General features: G+C 45.1%; 1 pseudogene; it reads right to left on the bottom strand.

The window, feature by feature from the left end:
• Positions 1-7,850: 7,850 nt before the first annotated feature.
• LOC147999418 (cytosolic purine 5'-nucleotidase pseudogene) lies at positions 7,851-14,484 on the bottom strand (annotated as a pseudogene).
• Between the last annotated feature and the right edge of the window lie 1,746 nt (positions 14,485-16,230).

Genomic DNA, 16,230 nt, shown 5'->3' with positions numbered 1-16,230 from the left:
ACACATGTCAGTGCATGAACACATGTGCATGGGGCGTGTACACACATTAATAACACAATTAAAACAATTAACATATGAAAAATGCACGTTGCAGAGGAAGACGGGAATCCCTTCCTTGCTTGGGCTTCTTACAGACAGCACGTAGAGAAAAGCCCCGTGTCCCCTCTGAGGGAGGCAGAGGACATGCAAACGTCATACAGAGGGTGGTGTACCTCAGGGCCCATCGCTTCCCAGCTTTTCCTTCATCTCAGCAGCTCCCTGGAATGCCAGAGCATGCTTTCATTTCTGTCTCAGTTAGGGTTTCTATGGCTATGAAGAGACCCCGTGACCATGGCAACTTTTACAGAGGACAACATTTAATGGGGGCTGGCTTACAGTTTTAGAGGTTTAGTCCATTATCATCATGGCCGGAAGTATGGCAGCATCTAGACAGACATGGTGCTGGAAGAGCAAAGAGTTCTATGTCTTGATCTGAAGGCAGCCAGGACAAGACTCTGCCTTCCACAGGCAGCCAGATGTAGGGATGGGGGAGGGAACTCTCAAAGCCCACCCTCACAGTGACACACTTCCTCCAACAAGACCACATCTCCTAATAGTGCCACTTCCTATGGGCCAAGCATATTCAAACCACCACACCTTCCTCCTTTAAAATGTGGCTATACTTGGGCTGGAGAGATGGCTCAGTCACTAAAGGCTAGGGTCACATATAAAATGTGGCCATACTTAGAGATTGCTGTTGGGTAAGTCTTTGGGGTCCCCAGAGATAGGAACCAACATCTGTTCACACTATGTGCCCACATAGGCACCTACAACAGACAAAAGAAATAATTCCACTCGAGTGTGATTCGGCGAAGCAATGAGTTTATTTGAGCTGCTTACAAAAGTGTGGGCAAGGGTGACCGACAGGTGCGGGTCCGTCGCTGGCTCCTGGCTCCTGGCTCGCTGAAGAGTCTCTCCTCACCATCAGCGAAGACACAGAAACGCAGGGGCAAGCTGCATTTTCTCCTCAGTGCCTGTTTACTCCATAGAGCCGTGAATCCTGTAACGTCCTGAATTTCCCACATCCTAAGCGTTTTGAAGACTTCTGGATTCTTAACTTCCTTCCAGTAGGAAGGAAAGTTTCAATCCAGAGGGAACAGCTACACAAACTACGGCCTTTAAAGAAACATGGTCAGAAGGGGAGGAAAGCATTAGAAATGTCATCGGAAGAAGAGGAAGATGTGCGGGAGATGAATATGAGTGGAGAAAGAACACAGAGGGACGATGGTGATCTACAAGTCAGGAAGGTCTTCAACTGGAAGAATAACCATCTCTGTCGAGTAAGCCACCCAACCGGCACCAGCCTGGCGAGAGTGGGGATGCTTCAGAGACAAGTATGGCCCTGGTGCCAACCCGATGGGGAGCTCATCTGGTAGAGGAGATTTACAACTTGTTAGGTCATCTTGTAGGAGAGACTAGAGCTGAGACAACGGCATAAGCAACAAAAAATGTTTATTTGTACTCCAAACATCTTTTTAAAAAGACTGTTTATATTTACTCACTCACTCATTCACTCATTCATTCATTCATTCATTCACTCACTCATTCATTCACTCATTCACTCATTCATTCATTCACTCATTCATTCACTCATTCATTCATTCACTCATTCATTCACTCACTCACTCATTCATTCATTCATTCACTCATTCATTTACTCATTCACTCATTCATTCATTCATTCTATGCATGTGTACATGATGGCACCAAGGACTGTGTGTGTCAGAGGACAATTTGAAGAAGTTATTTGTCTCCTTCTACCGTGTGCGTTCTGTGGATCAAACTCAGGTCACAGACTTAGGTGGCCAGCAACTTTATAGGCTGAGCCCGCTCACTGGCCCACTTGTCCATTCCGTTTGACCTTTTGCCAAAGGCCTTGCTAATATGTAAAAAATAAATATGCTGGGGCTTTAGGAATGCTGGTCTGAGGTTCCTACTTCTGCCTTTATACATTTAAGGACACAGAAGCAGACAGATTGACCAAGGGCAAAGAGAGAATGTGTGTCAGCACTGAAAGTGAAGTCTTGGATCCGCATCCTGGGGTCGCATTACCAGGCAGGAGGAGATAACGAGGGATACTTTGTCTACGCAGGGCAAAAGGTGCCATTCCAATGATTTAGGGAGAAATTGAGTTTGCAAAAATGAAAGTAACCTAAGATGCAAGAAATAAGATAGAGGAAACTCGCTTTTCACCCGCAGAGAACACTGGGAGGGCACTGCAGTGTGTTCTTTGAATATGCCTACGCAAACAAAGATCTCAGCAAGGTACTGAACTGTGGAAAGGTACATCTAAATGGAAAACGGCAGGAGAGAGGGAGGGAGGGAGAGAGAGAGAGAGAGAGACAGAGAGAATGACTCACCTAGCTTTGTCATGAAAGCTGGACTGGGCGCCATTCCTGCCACTCCCTAGCCGTGTGACCCCGATAGTCTCTGCAACATTGTAGAAGTTGTTTAAAAAAAAAAATCAGACAAAGGGGGTGTGGTAGCCAACGCCTACAGTCTCAGCACCGGGAAGGCACAGCCAGGAATGTTACTGTCGGTTCCATGCCAGCTTGTTCAACACAGCAGCCTAAGACCCACCAGAGCCGCATAGTGAGACCTCGCCTCAACTAACAAACCATCAACTACAAAAGGACACAGCAGCCACAACAGAGCCCCAGACCAAGAAATACACAGGGAGGGGTTGGGGATTTAGCTCAGTGGTAGAGCGCTTGCCTAGCAAGCGCAAGGCCCTGGGTTCGGTCCCCAGCTCCGGAAAAAAAAAAAAGAAAAAGGAAAAAAAGAAAAAAAAAAGAAATACACAGGGAGCTCTCGCCTGCCGCTGCTTGGCCTGTAGGTCACACCCATCACTTCCACAGCCACTGTTATTGCTGCTCCTGTTTCTGTTTGTCTCTTTGTCCTTCACGTTCCTGTGGACTTGTGTCTTCCCTACTCAGACTTTCTGGTCTAGGATTATCTTGGTTGGCAACAATGAGGTTCCCTCACCGACAAGACGGTCAGCACTCACATCAGAACGTTAATTGCTTCTGAACCTGGGTCCCATGTGCTTTGGGGCAGCCTATATAAAGGAATGCCCACTGGAAACGATTTCGTCTTGCTTCTTCTGAAATGGTGGCGGCCATGTGAACATCTGGTGTGAAGCCCCAGCTACGTTTTACTTTTTCTTTTAATCTCTGTAATTATCTTTTTATCCTTTGATTTCAAAGAAGCAGGCCTTCTTCCTCTACCTCTGATGTCCCCTTTCCTCAGGGTTCTAACAAGAAAATGACTCCCACCTTTTCCACCCTCTCTCTACTTCTTTTTAAAGAGTTGCAAAATGTTGCTAAGATTTAATCAAGTGCTGGCTTACACAATTACATAAAGAAGAAAAGTAAAAAATCCAATGAAAATCCTGCAATCTAGAATCACCAAAATTGGTCTGTATCTGTTAGTTAGATATCTTATTTTCTTAGCGTGAGTGCATATATGTGCGCATACACACACACACATACACACACACATACACACACATACACATGCACACACATACACACACAAACATACACACACACATACACACATACACACACATACACACAACATACACACATACACACACACATACATATATACACACACATACACATAGGACATGCAAGACACAATTCCTCAAAAAACAATTGTCTTTATATTTAACAATCAAATTTATGTTTACTTCTTTTTACAATATAAGAAGAAATTAAAGAAATTCTGGGTAGATGTTTCCACGACCTATGAGATGCACATTATCTCATAGGAAAGGCTAACTGTGAGTGTGAGGGAGAAAGATGCTGTTGCGATATCCGTCCTGGTAGATCTGCAGCTGCTGTCTATTCTCTGGCCTTGACATCACAGAGAAGTAATGAAATGTTTGGAACCATAGGTCCCTGACATCAAATGGCAAACAGATCTTTGTGTCAGCGACGAGTGTCTTATTGTGCTGTCTGCTTAGGCCTCAAATGTGGTTTTTGTTTTTTTTTTTTTAATTTACATGAATTTCTAAAATTTATTAGCTATGTAGAGCTCTAGAATATTAGACTTTCCATATCCCTTCCCTTCCTCGAGTCCTAAGATGTTTATGCTGCATTCATAGGCTTCATCCTTCCCTGATTGCCTGAGAGAAAAGAAGGCATTATGCAGGGAAAGGCACCAGTGCTGACGTTAATGCTTTAATGACGTTAGCTAAACCCATTAACACAGGAAGGACAAGGGACACACATCAAAGACCCAGCAACACAGCATTAACCATGTTTTGAACTAACAGGTGTCACCTTTAAAGACTAATTTTAGGTTTAGAGAGCACACCATGTTCAGAATCCCCACTGATAGTCCTCGTTCCCCAGGAATTTGCGTTTAACAGATATATATATATATATATATATATATATATATATATATATATATATATATATATATAAAGAATAAAAAAAACTAGACTTTTTTTTAAAAAGACATTTACCTTATGATCTTCATTTCAAAATTCTAATTAGGAAAAAAGCATTTAGACCACTTCCCACAAAAGGATATCCTGCAACATATCTGACTAACACCAGGGGTATAAAGGCAGCTAAGAATCTCACGGCCAGGAGACGCCTAAGGAGAAGTAACCATGGAGTATGCCACAGCAGAAAAAGAACATGGACTCAAAAAACGAGGGACATCAGAATACAGTTGAGTTTGGCTTGTAAGAAAGTATCATCCAGGGCTGGAAAAATGGCTCAGTTAAGAACACTGACTGCTCTTCCAGGGGATGCAGGTTCGATTCCCAACACCATCCGTAACTCTGGTTCAGTGGGATCTGATGCCCACCTTTAGCCTCTGAGGGCACCAGGCACTCACGTGGCTCACAGACAGGAAAAATGTTCTTACCTACCAAATCAACGTAAATAAATCTTTTTTAAAAGACCACATTTGTGTGGAAAACTAATGGTAAAAAATGTACCAAACCAAGACTAGATATTAGTAAAGGTATCCGTGGGTATTGATAGGGATTCTGAATGCGGTGGATTCTCTGCCCATCTCTTCTCTAAACCTGAAACTGTGCTTTCAGAATGACATCTGTCATTTTCAAAGCCCTGGAGAGCTGGTGCTGTGGGTCAGTGGTCAAAGGCTAGAATCTGATAGCTGGGATAGGGACCAGGGCAGCCAAAACGGTATCCACTCTAGGGCAAAGCTTACGTGTTCATGGTCTTCCTCTCTCTTCTACATCGTTTTGTTTCTTATGAGCTCATAAGCCCTGCTTAGTGCCTGATACTGTGCATATTCAACTCACTGACGCACACACCAGTCTTCTAGAAACACCCTGTGGATATACCCAGAAGCATGCCTTGCCAATTACCAAGGCATCTCTCCAACCAGTCAGTGATACGCTAACTGCCCCTGGACACCTACAGAGGTCCCCAAAAGTTTTCACGGTAAAATGTCAACTGTATTACTCACCTCTAAGGAGAGTAAGGGCAAACCACCAAACACAGTAGCAAATTATTCCACCAAATCAGTGTTCTAGAAAACGGCCAATACTCTGTTATACAGCACAATGACCATTAGTTACTAAAGCAGACCCAGAAATGGAACTATTGATGTTGTCGTCAGGAAATCTGAATGTGGTGATTTAAGTTAGAGGAGGCGCGAAAGCCTGAGGCAGAAGTTAGCTGCCCATGAATGAGAGCACTCTGTCTCACAATGCTGAGACTTCTCGTCAGGTAGGCATAGGGCTCATCTAACCCCGCAAAAGGTCAGGCTGAGACACGGTGGAGACTTTTGTAGTCTTCACAACCCAGAGTCTTTGGTCATCAGTCTGTAATTTATATACCTTTCTGCTACTAACAAATTTGGCTTTCAAGAGCCTTTCCAAGTGGCACCCACTGGTTTCTCCTTCCCCTTTCCAGTTAGCCTCTCCTCTGTGTGCCCCATGTGTATGAATTCTTCCTAGCACATGTAAAGGCCATTTTTTCCATCTGTAGTGTTTCTCTTTTTATTTAGGCTGTGAACATCTTGGAAGACAATTCTATCTCAATCTTTGTCTCCCTAGGACTTGTCGCAACACATTCAAAATTAATTTGGTAAATAAAAAACCAAACCAAGCAATCATATAGACAAAGAAAGGTGTCAGGTGGACTTCCAAGATCATGAAATCCTTCAGCTAACTCAGAAATTCCTCCCCACCCCACCTTGTAAAGCAAAATACAATAAAAAAATGCTCCTAATCTCTCCCTTGCTTCTTCTTTCTTAAGATTGCTGTTAATCCTCTACTCTCCAACAGTCAGAATGGAGGCCGTGTTAGAAACGGCTGGGATCAGGAAGAGTTGCACTGTTTTAGAGTCCAGCCTGGATGAAGAGACAGGGGCAGCACGGGCTGGAAACCCTCCTACCCGGGCCCTGCCCGTGAGCTGTGCAGCAATAGGCTCTGGCGTGAACAAAGCCAGGGAATGGAGAAGCTAGGTCCTGGGAATTTTAGGAAGTGACCGAAGCAGAAGCAAAGACTTTTTAAATAGTGAGGAAGAAAAGGAGGAGGCACAAACTCACCACTTATTTGCTAAGGAAACTGAGCCCGTGGTCGGGGTCATAGAGCAGGCAGCAGAGCTGGGACTCTGATCATCCTTACACACCCACCTACTCCGACTTCCTACCTCCCCGTGTGTAATATATCCCCCCAGACTTCAGAATTTCCTGGTGTTGTCAGACTGTGAATGCTGGACAACGTTGCAATAACGCCCAAGTGATGGGGAGAGCAGGAGATAGAACTGGACCAGCTTCACCTGGGGAAGTCTGCACCACCTCCCAAGGGTCCCTTAGCTATAAAACAGAGACAAAGTTTTACTTGCTTTCTGCCTCAGAGCACTGCAAGGAGAACCAGCTCGTTTGTGTCGGCTTTTGCCTCGGCAGGTGAAGCGCTGTCTGTAGGAGCTGTCACTGTTATTCCACATTTCTTCTTTGAATGATAAAAAAGTACGTTGTAGGGTTGGGGAGACGCAACTATGGGAGAGCGCACAGCCACCTTGCCTGCTCTAGAGGGATCTTGTGCCCTCTTCTGGCATCCGTGGGAACTGCATGCGTGTGATAACATGCACACATGCAGGCAAACACTCAAATACAGAAATATAAATCTTTTTTTTAAAAGTATACTAATGTTATGGATTTGGTTTATTGTGTATAGTATATTAATTGGGTTCCAATTCACACATCTACATGTAAGACACCACAGTCCCTGCCCCCAGTTGGCTCCAATTGGTAAATAAAGTTGCCATTGGTCAATGGCTGGGCAGGGAGACAGAAGAGGGATTTTACATTTCCTGGGCAAGAGAACCCAGGGACAAGGAAAGATTTAGAATCGCCATGCTGGGAAAGCAAGAGGATCAGGCAGGAGAGCTGCAGAAGACAGAGTAACAATCATGTAAGAGCTGGGGTGGGGGTAGCCCCAAGAGGCCTCTCCCCAATTGGGTCTCGGGTAGCAGAAAGGAAATATAGATTTTAGTAAGTAATAATTCAGGATTATCAGAGTGGAGGCATTAGCAATGTGGGAGTTTCGGAATAGCTCAGCCACTGAGCTGCTTAGGGCATATTAAAAATAAGGCCGTGGGGTGTGTGTGTGTGTGTGTGTGTGTGTGTGTGTGTGTGTGTGTCTTTCATTTGAGAATCCACAACCTTGGGGCAGTAGCAAGAAGCACACACACCAACTGGGGAATATAGAGAGGATTAGCCGCACTACTGTTCCATACTCTAGCAAAGAAATATAGTACAACCTCTTGTTACATGTATCAATCTTTGTATGCACTTCGCTCAGACAGCTGCCATCACGGTGGTCGTGTCCTCAGTAGCATTGCTGCAAAAGTGAACGATGATGTCATGACTACAATGATGTCATCGGGTGACCAGAGTTTCTCAGCTGCATCATAATCTGACATAACCACCTCCTGGCAGGTCTTTGAGTCAAACATCAGTTTGTGTTTTCCCTTTGTGGGAAATAGTCAATAAATAGGAGTGAAATTGATTCACTTTTAGGTCATTCATTCATATATTTTTGTGTCTAAATTACCTACCCACATCAGGTATCAAGAATATCATCATTTGGGTAATTTACTCTTTCCTAGTAAAGTGTAATCAAGCATGTCTGTTCATTTCTTGATCAAGAACAGATAAACTTATTCCAAATCATATCATTAGCCTATCTAATACAGCACTCTGCCTCTAATACAACGCTCTGGCTTGGACTCCTCCCCTTCCTGTGAACCACTTAACAAAGCTCTACATATCACTGCAGGTCCTCGACTGACTGACTACCTCAGGCGATCAGTGAATGCTCTGCTCCTTCCACCATGAGACCTTTCCTGTGCTTTGGCTTGCGGTTTCTCTCTCTCTCTCTCTCTCTCTCTCTCTCTCTCTCTCTGTGTGTGTGTGTGTGTGCACGCGCGCGCGCTCATGTGTGCATTTTGGCAGATCTCTAAGTTCAAGGCCAGCCTGGTCTACAGAGAGAGTTCCAGGACAGCCAGCGTTACTTGGAGAAACCCTGTCTTGCAAAAAAAAAAAAAAAAAAAAAAAAAAAAAAAAAAAAAAAAAAAAAAAAAAAAAGAAGAAGAAAGAAAGAAAGAAAAGAAGAAATAAAGACAAAAAGAGGCAATGTTCCAAAATCTAAACTTTCTGGGTGTTGAAATGATTCACAAGTGAATTTCACATCATAAAACTTCACTTCGTACTCAAAATCGTTGACCATATTATGTAAATTAGCCTTGGGTCCCATACATTAGGGAGGTGGAAAATGCTAATGGACTGCATGTTTAATCTTGGGTTCCTTCATCCCTACGTCTCATTGTGGCTCTGCAAATATCCACAGTCTGCAGAAAGGTGGGACTGTAAGATTCTGCCTCCAAGCACTTCAGAGAGGGATACTCATTCTCCACATGTGTATTCTGTATTCGTACACAGAAAAACTCTATGATTGAGAAGCTCGGCTGCCCTTTGTGTGTGTCACCTGAGCACATAGCCAAGGTGGAATCAGGGCTCAGAAAACTGTTGACGATGTGGCTGACTAGAGCCTGCCCGGGAGGAGCAGGACTATGCTCAAAGAGAACCCACAAGCCCAGCCGTCCTCAGGTTTCAACAAAATGAAGAACTGTCTTAAATACAAGCACTGGCTAAAATTAAACCTTGCTAAGACTACTGTACTCTTCCCTACAAATGGATCTAGGGGTACTCTAGGGACATTTGGAGGGCATTTTCCCCTGCATAAAACCAACCAAGTGGAATTAAATATTAAATTGAGAATGAACTCGTCAGAGCTCTGACTGACATTGAAATGATTCTGTCTTGAACACGGATATACTTCAATGTGCCTGTCCCAGAGCTCTGAATTTACTGTGACACTCCCCAAAAGTCTACCCATCCTTCCCAGTGGGCCCTGTGACACTCCCCAAATGTCTAGCCATTCTTCCCAGTGGACCTCTCTTTGGATATCAGTGTGTCTTAATCATTCCATTGTCCCTGTAAGTCTTCTGGGAAATAATTTTCTGGCAGCTTGAACCTACATCTCATCTCCATAGAGGCTCTAATACCATACCGTAGAACTAGTCCCCACTCATCAATCATGTGACCCCATTAATGTCACCCTGCCTGACCACCAAGGCTGGTCTGAATATCCCAGGACACATTCCAGCACTGACGTTGGTCACACATACTAAGTGCTTCCAGGTACAGTCCAGGTGGGCCTTGGGACTGGCAGCCTTATGGATTGGTGGATCTCCAATACCTTGTCTGAAGCGTCCTCAGGGACAATGATTCAAATGACTCAAATATCCATCGCTAACTTCACCCCGATTCTTTCAGAGACACCTCAAGAGATGACACACCAAACTCATCCTCACTACTTCATACCCACTGTACCTCTCCCTACCCCTTTCTGTCCCTAAGTCAAACAAAACCGTGGTCTACAATGTTTATAAACACAGTTGGCTGACAGCCAGAGCACCAGCATCTCCCTGCTGTTCAACATTGTGAGGACACCAGTCCTGATCCGGCAGCCTAAAGCAGACAGGGCCTCCCGGCAGCTCTCCCTGATACAGAGAGTTAAGAGCCACTCTGCACCGTGTATGGTCACACAGTGTATGGTGTTTGACTTCCCTACTCCTACACTATGGAGTACTAAATCTTGTGACGTCTAACTTCCCATTACAGATATAAAAAGACCTTTCCTTTGTTCTGTGGATTGGCCTGAGTCTCTTGTGGGAACTGGCCTAAGATTCCTTGGTATGATATGGTCCAGATATAAAGACTGCTCTCTGAAGACGTCCTCAGGCTTCCTCTAAATTCCTCTCTGGGTGGTGTTCTCTATCAGCCTATTTATTTTCCTCACTGTTAACGAAACCTCTCTTTTCCTTTCCCCTTTAAACCTCATGTGTAAAATCTCCCATATAGTGTACGCTGTCTAATGCTCTCTCCTCCTTCAAGGCCTCACCATGGCCTCAAGACCCTCATTATAGTGAGCCTCACTGAAGGGAAGGGTAGACTGAACGAGGGGTGTCCCTCACAGTCTCAGGTGTCTGAACACCTGTTCTCCAGTTGGTGGCGCTGCATGGGGAAATGTGGCTGGAGCAGCCCCATTGGAAGAAGTGCATCACCGGGACAGGCTTTGAGATACTTGAATTCACTTCCTCCCTTTCATGCTTGTGGTTGGAGATGTAAGCTCTCTCTCAGCTTCCTGTCTGGCCACCAAGCCTGCTGCTTGCTACCACACTTACCACCAGGGTAGGTGTGAATTCCTCTATAAGATGCTTTGGTCGGGGCGGTTGGGGAGAGGGAACACCCTTATAGAAGAAGGGGAATGGGATAGGGGGCCTATGGATGGGAAACCGGGAAAGGCAATAACAATTGAAATGTAAATAAAAAATATCCAATAAAAAAAAGGAGAAGGAAAGATGCTTTGGTTGTGGTGGGTTTTGTTTTGTTTTGTTTTGTTTTGTTTTGTTTTGTTGACTCAGGGTCTCACTATGTAACTCTGGTGTCCTGGAACTCATTATGTAGGCCTTGAATTGACAGAGATCCGCCTGCCTCCTGCCTCCCACGTGCTAGGATTAAAGGTGTGCACCACCACCACCTGGATTTACTTTTAAAAAAACACACATTGCTCCCTTTTCCATCCCCAGTTCCACTCAAGTTTGACAATAATTCTGCTGTAGCACCCAAGCCCTCCCGGGGTTTCTGCTGTGTTCCTCTCTGACCTTCCTTACACTTTGTCTGCCAGGACTTATCCTCCGGGCTATCTCTCTCTGTCAGGACTTATCCTCCGGGCTATCTCTCTCTGTCAGGACTTATCCTCCGGGCTATCTCTCTCTGCCAGGACTTATCCTCCGGGCTATCTCTCTCTGCCAGGACTTATCCTCCAGGCTATCTCTCACTTACTCTCTCATGAAACTTATAACCCAAAATGAGACCCTAAATTTCTAAAACATGTCTGGACTATTAGCTACCCCTCTCCGTTGCATGTTTGTGGCTATGGCTAGACACGTCAATGGCTAAGCTCCTGGCAGGTAGGAAGAGAATGTTTATTGGACACACAGAGCCCTCCCACTCATTCTCCAGTTCCTGGCCCAAATGCCAACCTGCCACAGTCCAAACCTTCTGGAAGGAGACATTTCCAGGATAACCTAGTACGTATCATTACCCTAAGGACAATGCCTTAGATCGTAAGGGTGATGACGGTGGGCATCCCCACAGGTGTGTGTTAAGATGGGTGATTGATCTTACTGGCTATGTCAGATGTCGGGCCCTGATGAGAAACTGTCACAACCTGAATTGTCAGGAACGTCTCTATACTGTTAATAGAATCTCTCCTTCCACTCTTGTACCATTACGGCCTGGAAGAGGGCTGCCGACTCCTCCGTGTGTAGAGCTGGACCATTGCCTCCTTGCTACACAGGGTAGGGACTGCACTGCCAAGGATGGCTTTGATAAGTGCTTCTCACCTGCTTCAACTGAACTCTCCAAAGCCTTAAAACTGCCAAGTCCCTAACGGCGCGCGGCGGGCGGGGGGGGGGGCTTTCAAAGGGTCCCTTCAGGTAGTTAAACTTTAGTTCTCTGACACTTTCAGCTACTCTTGGATAACTATCCTCTGGCATCAGTGCCCCCTGACATTGTGACCTTTCCTTTCTAACGATACCCTCACAGCAGTACTAAACATTTGGCTCTGTTTTCAAATCAATCTTTAATAAACTAAAGTTAAAAGTATTTTTAAAGCCATTCTAAGGGCAGAGAAGATGGTTAATATCACTGGATGCTCTTCCAGAGGCCCCAGGACTGATTCTCAGCACCCACAGGTACAACCATCCATAACTCCAATCTCAGGGGATCGGACAACCTCTTTTGGCCTCCACAGGCACCACACATACACAAAGTAAAATAATTTTTTTTTTTTGGTTCTTTTTTTCGGAGCTGGGGACCGAACCCAGGGCCTTGTGCTTCCTAGGCAAGCGCTCTACCACTGAGCTAAATCCCCAGCCCCATAATTTTTAAAAATCTAATTTAATACTTTTTTTTTCTTTAGTGAAAATGATGTATTTCTTCACTGAGGTACAATACTGCATTGGGAAAGTAGAGCTTGGAGCAATGGCCCCCTTTGTGGTAATGAAGTATCTGTGGGTCACCTCTTCCCACCAATCTTGTTGGCTCTACTCTGAAACCATTTACTACCCTTAGTGTATGCAGATGGTGCACTGCTGATGCAGACAGACAAGGGAACGCTAACCCAAGCCACAGTGGTGCCACCTCATGCAGTTTTCCACCCGACTTTTTACCTCTTCTTCCTATGCAGTTTCAAAGCATCTGCAGGGACTACAGAAGTAGCTACGGTTAGAATTATTTAAAGCCTTCAGAAGCTTTCTGAATGTACTCCTGATGGAGTTCTCCCACCCTTTCTAAGGCCACCCCTTCGCCTGTGAGTCCTGCCAGACTTGGGTGCCCAGGGTTTTAATTTGCCTCCTCCTCGTCCTCCTCCGTCACCACCACCACTATCATCATCATCCTCATCACCACCACCACCATCATCATCATCCTCATCATCATCATCACACCACCATCATCCTCATCATCACCACCACCACCACCATCATCATCCTCATCATCATCATCACCACCACCATCATCATCATCATCCTCATCATCATCACCACCACCATCATCATCATCACCACCACCACCATCATCATCATCACCACCACCACCACCACCATCATCATCCTCATCATCATCATCACCACCACCATCATCATCATCCTCACCACCACCATCATCATCATCCTCATCCTCATCACCACCACCATCATCATCCTCATCATCATCATCACCACCACCATCATCATCATCATCACCACCACCACCATCATCATCATCCTCATCCTCATCACCACCACCACCATCATCATCATCATCACCACCACCATCATCATCATCCTCATCATCATCATCATCACCACCATCATCATCATCACCACCACCATCATCATCATCATCATCACCACCACCATCATCATCATCATCATCACCACCACCATCATCATCATCATCATCCTCATCATGGAGGTATGTGCTGGGAAGTGGTTGGGGAATCTTGATCTCACTAGTGGACCTTGTAAGTGGGTGTCTTTGAAATCCACTGACATGCAGTTCTGAGAGGACCATCTCATTGTTCGCCGAGTGTGTCGCCCCACTGTTGATCCATGTGACCTCAGGGCATGGGCAGCTCTGACCGGCTAGCTGAATGGATAGTACAGCAGGCTGATGAGGGATGCTGCCTAGAGATCAGCGTAACACATCACTTGATGGCGGAGAGTGTCTGCTGGGAGCCATTATGAAACAGACTTCCCACCATCCCACTGTGCACACCCATGTTAACCTGTCCCTGGATGGAACTAATGTCCTAGTGTTCATGGTTACCGCTGTCAAGGTGCTTGTAGACTTCAGCCAAGAAAATATCCAAGCTCTGAGATTTTCAAAAAGTGAACTGTGTCAGTCAGACAAGGAGCTTTTGTGGAAGCTTAGGACCCACCAAGAAAACTCTCCACTCTTATCCCTTCTTTGACTTCAAAATGTCCCAAAATATGTGATCTCCAGTATACAAAATGTCTTTGCCCTTAGCTCCCAACAGGTCACAGACTGAATCAGATGAATCTCCTGAGAAGGTGATGCCATGCACCAGGGAGCCTGTGTAGGTAGCAATTTTCAGTTTTCTAGTGTAAGGTGTTCACCTGTTATAGTACTTACTGGGCCTTCTCCAAAAAGAGGTTTCCATGCATCCAAAATCAGACCAAAGTAAGACTGTTGTGATTGATGGGAGCTCCCAGGCTTGGGGCCATGTGCGAACTCAAACAGGTAAGTCATGATTTTATCTGTGTATTTATAGTCACCGTTAGTGGCAAGAAATACTTTCTGTAATTCCTTCATCTGACACGGGAGCAATGGCAACTTCTCATCTTTGACTATATACTTCGCAAGATTTTTCAACTGTCTTTTCCTAAAGAGAGCCTTTGTAATGGACCCAGTGGACTGTGGCTCTCATATCCTGGTAAGATACGAAGAGGTCCCCATCTTTAAATCCTGTGTTACAACTGGTATATCTGGGACAACTAGTAAACAAAAAACATCTACTAGGCAGGCCAACAGGTAGATCTCTGGGAGATTGAATAGTGTGTTCAGAATGTAAAACTCTTCTGTGTCACCTCCTTGGATAAATTTATTTGGATATTGCTCTCTAGTTTCCTGTCCTTTTCTGTGTGCACAAAAGATGAGGTTTCCATAGGCATCGGCTTTTAAAGGTCTCAATAGAATGTGTCAAAGACAAGTCCTCTGTAAAGAATTTAGAATCATCTGAGAAGCTGGGAAGCTCCTAGGGAGAGGCAGTGGAGACTAATCTCTCCGTGGTGAGCTCAAAGCAAAGAGACTCACATTCCAGAGACGTGTGCACAGCCAGGGTATAATATATGTCCAAATCCAAACACTTTTTCCCATGGTGCATTTCGGTTACAGACACCTGATGATAGGCTTTCATGTTATTAGCTACATCCACTGCATTCCATGACCGGTCACTCCAGGAGGACGCCATTTCTTTGTGTGAGGAATTCGGCTCCACCACACAGCAGCAGTCCTGGAGCACAACTACATTTTTTTTTTCAGACAGGGATTCTCTACATAGCCCTGACTGTCCTGGAACTCATTATGTAGACCAGGAACTATATAGTCAAGGAACGCACAGAGATCTATTTTTCTGTCTCCCAAGTGCTGGGATTGAAGACGTGCTCCACCACCCCTGGCCTTAATAAAATTTTAAATAAGAGGCCCTCCACTAGAATCATGTTAGTTCAACATCTCGTGACTTGGGACTCACTCCACTGAGAAAGATCAGAAGGACTCCCCTCTTCTTGTGGCAAGAAGTGAAGGACTATTCAAGCATTATTAACTGCTATCAAGGACTGTTCGATACTGCTAGAAATACCAATACTGAGTTACGCTTTCCTTACTGCTTTCTGTGAATGACTGAAATTGTTGAGCACCCGCCATCTGATGATTCCTTTATACCTGGCAGCCCTGTGCAGGGACCTGTCAGTCAAGCAGTTCCATTCCAATCAACTGGCTGAAATGCTCTCATGCCAGCAGGGCTGTTTTGGTTATTTTCAAGCACTCTGAGAACACCCCAGCAGCCTCAGAAGTCATGTTCCAGCCATGACTAGCCACTCCAGGCAGTCTGTCAGCCTCGGGAATGAGGACCAATTCATAAGTCAAGCGTCAGTGAACTTTAAATGACCTCACTTCTCCTGCAACTGTTCTTATGAAGCCAGAGGGGAGCACTTCCCCATGGGCCAGTAGAAAGCCTATGATTGGTGGGAGCACAATCTTTCATTTGCATGAATTACCATGTGTTTGGTGAAGCCACAGTCCCTTCTTTGCATAAAGGGCTGTGCTATGATTGGTTTCCATGTTTGTCATACCCGTTTCTGTCCATGTAACCAAACTGCTCACTTTCAGATCACACTTATATAATAATTCTCATAAATTTCTGAGGATTTCCTATGGGCAGACAGTGGGTTTTAATTGTATTCACACCCCACAGATCCCCTAATCCCTCCCAGATCCAGCCCCTCCCAACTGTGTGCTATCTCTTTTTCTCTCTAGCCCACTGATTCCAGTTTGTGC

Source organism: Rattus norvegicus, chromosome 19, assembly GCF_021556685.1.
Source record: "Rattus norvegicus strain SHRSP/BbbUtx chromosome 19, alternate assembly SHRSP_T2T, whole genome shotgun sequence".
Classification (NCBI taxonomy): Eukaryota; Metazoa; Chordata; class Mammalia; order Rodentia; family Muridae; genus Rattus; species Rattus norvegicus.
The sequence above is the reverse complement of the archived record's forward strand: the minus strand, read 5'-3'. Positions and strand labels throughout refer to the sequence as shown.